We start from the raw sequence: 330 nt of genomic DNA on the forward strand, positions 1-330 counted from the left end.
CTCCATGATAGCCTCTTCAGAAAGACCCTCCAGATGTTTGACAATGCCCTGAAGGCTGTTGCCATGGGCTGCAGTCAGTACCCATTTCCCCTCCTTAATCTGAGGCACTATTTCTTCATTCCCAAAGGGCAGAGCTCTGGCAATAGCATTCTTCAGACTCTCACAGGAGGGTAGCTGATCTTCAGTGAGGTCTGCGTACCTGCGATCCTTCCTGATGTTGCTGTAGAAGGGATGGTCGAGCTCCATCGGTGGTGGTGGGATATCGTAAGAGCGCCTCCAGATCTTTACCTGGGCCTCGCCATGCTTGGCAGCAGTTTCTGCCTTGTTAAG

This window comes from Myotis davidii, unplaced genomic scaffold, assembly GCF_000327345.1.
Source record: "Myotis davidii unplaced genomic scaffold, ASM32734v1 scaffold1032, whole genome shotgun sequence".
In the NCBI taxonomy this organism is placed as follows: domain Eukaryota; kingdom Metazoa; phylum Chordata; class Mammalia; order Chiroptera; family Vespertilionidae; genus Myotis; species Myotis davidii.